Source organism: Diachasma alloeum, unplaced genomic scaffold (assembly GCF_001412515.2).
Source record: "Diachasma alloeum isolate Michigan unplaced genomic scaffold, Dall2.0 Dall_scaffold_00850, whole genome shotgun sequence".
In the NCBI taxonomy this organism is placed as follows: domain Eukaryota; kingdom Metazoa; phylum Arthropoda; class Insecta; order Hymenoptera; family Braconidae; genus Diachasma; species Diachasma alloeum.
In genome coordinates this window covers 25,672-31,893 of record NW_021680971.1, presented here as the reverse complement: position 1 = coordinate 31,893, position 6,222 = coordinate 25,672, and the positions used below count along the sequence as shown (strand labels likewise).

Genomic DNA, 6,222 nt, shown 5'->3' with positions numbered 1-6,222 from the left:
GATCCTGAAATTTAGTCTCTTCTTGGAAACTCTGGAATTTTAGGAGATCTGACATATTTTCGCGAGCACTTTCCTCGTTGCCGCAGCTCCTCACTTGCCTCAACATGACGAGCCAACTCGTCTAAAATTTTAAGTAGTTTTGTATTTGCATCTGTGGGCTCCTTACTGGTCCCGAATTAATAGAGTTTAATTATTTAGATTTCTTAACCAGAAATATCGAGGTGGCAAATACTGTTACGCCCTCCCTACGATATATCTTTTCTCTTTTGTTCTTTTGTTAGCCTTGTTGAGACAAAATAGCAGTTTTCTCAGTTATTGCAGAGCTCGATCGCTCACAAATTTACTTTATTTCGCATTTATCGTTCACATTGAATGTATCGTGGGCTCCTTACTGGTCCCTAAATATTATTTCATTTATTATTTGTTTATCGCCGGCTCCTTACGGGTCCCTAAATATTATTTCATTTATTATTGAATTAATTCGATTATTTTTAGTTACAGGTTTGGATACCTAGCGGCGCTTCGAACGAGCATTACCGCAAGCAGCGAATGTCGTTGGGATAGTTGTGCGCACGACCTAACGCAATGTCATATAGTGACACATATTTTCTCTGAGATAAGTATTTTCAAAGTGTACATTTGTTAAGTTTCTAATGGACTTTAATTATTTTCAGCATTATTGATTTTTCTGAGGTCATGTTTTCGAGTGACAACAGGCTGTCAACGTATACGAGAGGAGTAAAATAGGTAGATATTTATTTATTGACTTTTTATATTTTTGATTATTTTTAAAGTGTTCTGTTCCTCTCCACATATTTTAATCATAAATTTTCATGATTTTACCTGCATTCGTTGCTTAGATTTCAATATATTGGCTTTTGTCGAAGTGACAGGTGAGGTTATGTTCCCCATGGTTCTGTTTTGACTGAGTTTATTTTGAATGTATTGTCATATAGTCTCTCAGTTTTATTGTTCATTTTATTGAACTTTCCATTTGAATAGTTATTCCGATTAATATTTCCTTTTCTCAAGGAGAGAATAATAGCTTTATTTGCTTACGAAAAATATTTATTGAATTGAGACANGTTGCTTAGATTTCAATATATTGACTTTTGTCGAAGTGACAGGTGAGGTTATGTTCCCCATGGTTCTGTTTTGACTGAGTTTATTTTGAATGTATTGTCATATAGTCTCTCAGTTTTATTGTTCATTTTATTGAACTTTCCATTTGAATAGTTATTCCGATTAATATTTCCTTTTCTCAAGGAGAGAATAATAGCTTTATTTGCTTACGAAAAATATTTATTGAATTGAGACATGTAAATTGTCTATATTATTTGCATTGTCATTCTGAAATGATAAATCTGATGTATTTATTTATTTACTGTTATTTTCTCCTTTTCCAGGATTATTATTTGGACATCAGAGTAACTGGCTACCTTGTGCGTAACTGTAAGTACGTAAAATTTTATATCCATATTTATTTATTTTATAAGGTAGCTGAAATAGAATATGTATTATTTCATGTAAATTGTAAATTGTCTATATTATTTGCATTGACGTGGGAAAGCTCTTTGAGGAAGGACACCAATGGTCTCTCGAGCTTTGGAAGGGAGTGCAGTAGTCATCAGGCATTTCTGGGAGTTGGGAAGCATGTCGATGCTGTACCTGGACACTCTGGATAGGGCAGGATAAGGAAGCATTGGGAATNTGGAAGGGAGTGCAGTAGTCATCAGGCATTTCTGGGAGTTGGGAAGCATGTCGATGCTGTACCTGGACACTCTGGATAGGCCAGGATAAGGAAACATTGGGAATGTGGTAATTACGTTAGTATGTTTTGTTATTTTATTTTCATTAATAGAGGTCATTGTCGTGTGTCTTTAGTCATTTTCTGGGAATGTGTTGTCGATAGAGCGATTATAGCTTGTGTCAGAGATTTCTATTTCATTCTTTATTTCTCTTTTTCAGGTAAATTCCTGTTTCCTGGAGTTTATGGGCTCTGATATGAGCAAATCAATATCATGCGTCATGGAGCTGGTGTTCAGCAAGTATCAGGATAGGAGTTGTTCAACTCTGAAGGATCAAGGATGCATGCTGGAATTTAAAGGCAACAGTTTGAGAGTGGTGAAATGTTTTTATAAAAATTATCTGTTATTTACTTTTGTGAAGATTCTCGTCATCAATTATATTTTTATCGAGAAAAATCTAATGAGACTGAGCTTCATAGCATAGATTAATAAAATGTTATTTAACTTTACATTTCTGATTAATTTGGGGGAGACCACGTAGGAATACGTGACATGCCCATGGTGGGAAAAGTTGCTTTTGTCTGTAAAACGACAAAAGCAACTGTAAAAGTTATTAATCTCAATTACAGTTGACTTTTGCAATTTTTGATTTTTCTGATGTGAGGTAGGAGTTGTCTTTTTCGGTGAATTGTTTGTTTCCTTTTGTGAATTTTTCTAATGGGAAAAAAAACTGGCAAAAAAAATTAGGGGGGAAAAAAATTCTGGTGAATTTTTGCCATAGGGTATATATATTACCCATGATGGTGTGAGATGAAGTTGCTTTTGTCTGGAATCGACAAAAGCAACTTGAAAGTCTTTTACTTCCAGTTGTTTTAATTGTTATATTTCTGATTCGTTTCAGATGAGAATTTGGCTGTCATGCTTCAACTAAGGAAGGATCAAACGTCCTTCATTGGAAATTCCCATTTCTGGTAAGGTTTAATTCATTTTATCAATATATCTTATAGTGAACTTTAGTTAAGGTAAATAGAAGCTTGTATAGTAGTAGTTATTTGTTAGTTTTTAGAGGTAGAGTAGTTTTTGTGTGACAAGTACGATAGCACGGTTTTGCATAGGGTTGAGCTTGTACGCTAAATTATTTTGATATGAAATCTGAACGATTTTATGTGTATTTGGTAATAGCTACTGTTTGGCTACGATTTTTAGATGCTATCTGTACAACTTAGATTTATAGTGGAGTCTATATATGTATATTTGAATAGGATCAACGCGTTGAATAAAATATTTAGTGTCGATAACGCTGTTTGGGGTAGTTTTGATGTATGTACATGTTTTTTAAAACTAATTTCCTTATGACCTAAGTAGGGGACCTCCAGCTCGTCACTTCTGGAGTATTTTATGACTCCAAACCCCAATTATAACTATGATTGGTGTATTAATAAAGTGTCAAGTTGGATTGAACCTTTTCATTGAGTAAAAAAATATAATCAAATTAAAAGAAAAGGTTAAAAAAAAGAGTTCTTGTTTGGTATAATTTTTGGAATGTTCATGAGAGTTCTTTGGATTATTTTTAGCTTAGATTAATTCACTTCACTGAGCGTTTTATTTTCACAACCCGGCACAACACTAATTTGTTTTTCGTTTTTCAGGGGGGAGGGGGGCAACCGTGGAGAGGGACAACTATTGCAGGTCGTCACTGAGAAGGCGTTCCATGTCTCTCCTCATGAGTTCATGGGTCTCCTTGGCATAAAGGAGTTCTCGTTCCATCCTCTTGATTTCTCGCATGACTTCTTTGTGCATGGAGTATGTATATCCTGATGATTCAGGGTCAGAGGGTGAGTTTTCGGGGTTCGTGGGGGTATTGGGGGGCTGGGGAGGGCTTTGGATGACTGCTGTCTGCCTTGTAGTCTGCCGAGTGTTGCTTCTGTTTGGGTGAGGGCTTTGGGTTGCTGCTGAGGGTTGCTGAGGGTTTTGGGGACTTGCGTGGGCCGTTGATCTTCTTGGGGTCTTCCCATGGGATGTCGGGACGTCCAAGTAGTTGAAGAGGGCTGCTGGGTGTCTTGAGCTTGCCATTTCAAGCTGTGGAACAAATTACACGTCGTAAGATCATGTTTTGTTTTCTTGATATTTTCGTGTGCAGACCATACATTTGCCAGGTATCGGGTGAGTTGCAGAAAGCTTCACTACATCTTCAAGCGCGCTTGTCCATGCCATGATTATAGAGATAGAGTTCATGCTTTTTTAAATTTTTAGCTTACAACTTTCGAAGTCCTCCCTGGGAATTGATGTTGCGTCTAGCAGCATCATTATTTCTTCCTCTTCTCCTCTCTCTATCATGAGGGGTTCTGCTGGTGGAGCTTGATGGACTGGTGGTGTCTGGTGTGATGTGGGTGCTTGCGCAGGTGGCAGCGGTTCTGGAGGTTGCCGGGCTTGTCCCTGAGGTGTCACATACAAGTCGTAGAAATTCCGACTTAGTGCCTCAGGTTCTAGCTCTTGTTGGGATTCTACTGGGACTGGTGAGGAAGAGGCTAGTGGTAGTGGAGAGATTGGTCTGGTTGGGGAAGGAGATCTGGATGGGCAGATTGAGCATGTTGAGCATGTTGAGCAGGATGAGTGAGGTGAGTAGGGTGCTCTAGGCCTCGATGAGCTAGACGACCCAGAGGTATCCAGGGTGATTGTCGGATATATCCTCTGGGGTCCAGGCTGTCAATGATGGGCCTGGCTGGGGTTCTGATTGGGCCGATGTTGATTCTGATGCTCTCATCTCGGGGTGTTTGGCATAGAATTTCCCTAGGGCTTCTGCGATTTTCTGCCTCCTTTGGGCCTCGTCCACAAAGGGTTTTCGGATAGCTGAGGAGGGTTGTGGATGGGGAGGTTGTTGAGGCTGTGGGATAAGAGAGTTCCGGGTTCTCTTGGGGAGAGGATCGAGGACAGGACCGTGCCTGTAGTTCAAATGCCAGCCTCTGCGTTTTGCTCGCACTGGGGCGACAACAGCTATTGGGGGGTTCATTTCGTGTTCCTCAGAGGCCCCTCTCTCAGCTTCCCTTGCGGGGACGTTTTCGTCTGGAATAATTCTGACGCCACTCTCATTGCCACTATTTGATCTCCCTCTTTTTGAGGGGCGATCGCTCTCGCTATCGGAGGATGATGGCCGCCTTGATGGGTTCATTTTCGAAAAATGTTCGATATTTCGCGCACCACAATTCTATTTTAAGTTTCTATTATTATTAGTACACTATCACTATATTTAGGATTCAATTTTTATGCACTAATAATTGTCTTTTTGAATACATTATTACAGGCTTAATGAAAATGATAGGGCACAAAGGGAGAGAAAGGCGTATGGGATGTCAACAACCACTAGTGGAAAGTGTGCCTAGACGCCGGTGACAGGGCGCCAGGGAAACAGAGTGGCGGTCGTAAAAGATCGCCCCTGATTTTCTAAGGGACCATTTTCATTGGTCCGGTTGAAAGGAAAATTCGGTGTAAGTATACCGTGGTCACACTATCGTAGTTATCACTTGTCAGTTAGACTATGTGTTAAGATTATTTGCTATATTTTAGGTGAATGACTTGTGCATAGGAATGTGAGGGATAATTATTTTTAAGGGGATTAGGGACAATAGGAATTTTCCATGAGTTTTAAGTGTAAGGTCAAGCATGTCAAATTTTTCTAGTTAATTTTAGGCAGGGATCGTTCCAATGTGCATGCTCAGATATTATTGAGGCGCTAAGAATTAGTTATTATTATGCGTGCTCTCATTAATGGCTGAAATTCTCTTGTCACGAGTCTTAAACTAATTATCTCGTAAAAAAAATCATATATTATGAAAAAAAAAGCTGGAATAGCTATTATTATTATAACTAGATTAATCTTAGTACTACTTCAGTAGATATTAATATTGCATTTCATGCATTGCGCTTAGTATGTATTATGAATTATGATTATGCTGTTAATTAATAATAAACTTGATGATTTCAGGAGTTGCTCCAACGTCTCGGCTGCATCCTGGAGGAAAGTTAAGAAAATAGAAGGGCTCAATAAATGTTAGGAGTCAACGATGCTCTCTGTAGTAGTTTCTGCCCTTGTCTGATGGTCTGCTCCAAGGAGTGGACTTCTTGAAAATGATTACTTGAGACTGGAGGTGAATAGTGAATTCTGCAATGTGTAGGAAAATGCGTTTAGTGAATAAGCCATGTAAATATGTGGGTAATGTTGAATTATTATTCATTTTCTTGTACACGGATTAATGCTCTTCTGGCTCGATATAATGAAATATAATGGATTAAGAAAATGAAATTTTTGAATAATGTTTTCTCTTACATCTTGTCTTCTAACTTTTCCTTTGACGACCGTATTCGTTTTCGATCTCTTTCTCTAGTTCTTCGTAGTGTTTTGTGCATCACCATTTGGAATCTCAGGTCTCCCATCCTCCTATCAATGAGGATCTTCCACGATGCTTGGCCTGAATTT

The 6,222-nt window shown here is 38.6% G+C and overlaps 2 long non-coding RNA genes across 3 annotated transcripts; both read left to right on the top strand.

Moving 5' to 3' along the window:
- Window positions 1-1,718: 1,718 nt before the first annotated feature.
- Window positions 1,719-2,725, top strand: LOC107044952. The gene is made up of 3 exons (XR_001461391.1): window positions 1,719-1,826; window positions 1,969-2,124; window positions 2,650-2,725. It is a non-coding gene; the product is annotated as an uncharacterized LOC107044952 (long non-coding RNA).
- A 918-nt stretch (window positions 2,726-3,643) lies between these two features.
- LOC107044951 lies at window positions 3,644-6,018 on the top strand. Of its 2 annotated transcripts, none has more exons than XR_001461389.1 (3): window positions 3,644-4,366; window positions 5,050-5,233; window positions 5,731-6,018. It is a non-coding gene; the product is annotated as an uncharacterized LOC107044951 (long non-coding RNA). The 2 variants fall into 2 exon arrangements; XR_003783154.1 differs by having other exon boundaries at window positions 4,532-5,233.
- The last annotated feature ends 204 nt before the right edge of the window (window positions 6,019-6,222 follow it).